Source organism: Amphimedon queenslandica, unplaced genomic scaffold (genome assembly GCF_000090795.2).
Source record: "Amphimedon queenslandica unplaced genomic scaffold, v1.1 AMPQUscaffold_9829, whole genome shotgun sequence".
In the NCBI taxonomy this organism is placed as follows: Eukaryota; Metazoa; Porifera; class Demospongiae; order Haplosclerida; family Niphatidae; genus Amphimedon; species Amphimedon queenslandica.
Genome location: NW_003549899.1, coordinates 2,953 through 3,432, shown reverse-complemented (window position 1 = coordinate 3,432; position 480 = coordinate 2,953). Strand labels below are relative to the sequence as shown.

Sequence of the window (480 nt, the reverse complement as noted above, 5' to 3'; positions counted from 1 at the left end):
TCTATCTCTCCCTCAGTCTTTAATAGCTTTTCTCTAGCTGACCTTCCTCCATTTCAGCAAGTCAGTCTTGTTTCCATTCACAATATATTTCTCTCAAAAAGTAGCAGATAAAAAGAAAGAAAAAGACAAAGCAAAAATAAAAGCACTTTAATAATAATAATAATAATAATAATAATAATAATAATAACAATTTTTAATAAAAATGTTTATAAAAGAGATGATACAAATATTTAAATATGTCCACACAGTTCAACCAGTACACCAGAATCCTGAGAATGACCTGGAGAAAGAGAGAGAGAGAAGAAATGACAAATTACACACACACATACCATATAAGGATCATAGGATGTACAATATTATCAATATATTGATCATCAAGAGGACATATTGTCATTATTATTATTATTATTACTTTTATTATTATTATTAGTATTATTATTATTAAAATTATATAATTATTATCAAAAATACCACACAAGG

General features: G+C 25.4%; 1 long non-coding RNA gene across 3 annotated transcripts in view; it reads right to left on the bottom strand.

The window, feature by feature from the left end:
* Positions 1-202: 202 nt before the first annotated feature.
* The window catches only part of LOC109590577 (uncharacterized), a 2,677-nt gene continuing 2,399 nt past the window's right edge, over positions 203-480 (bottom strand). For all 3 annotated transcript variants that reach the window (XR_002189386.1, XR_002189387.1, XR_002189388.1), the window contains one exon: positions 203-280. This is a non-coding gene — a long non-coding RNA (uncharacterized LOC109590577). The remainder of the gene's footprint in view (positions 281-480) is intronic.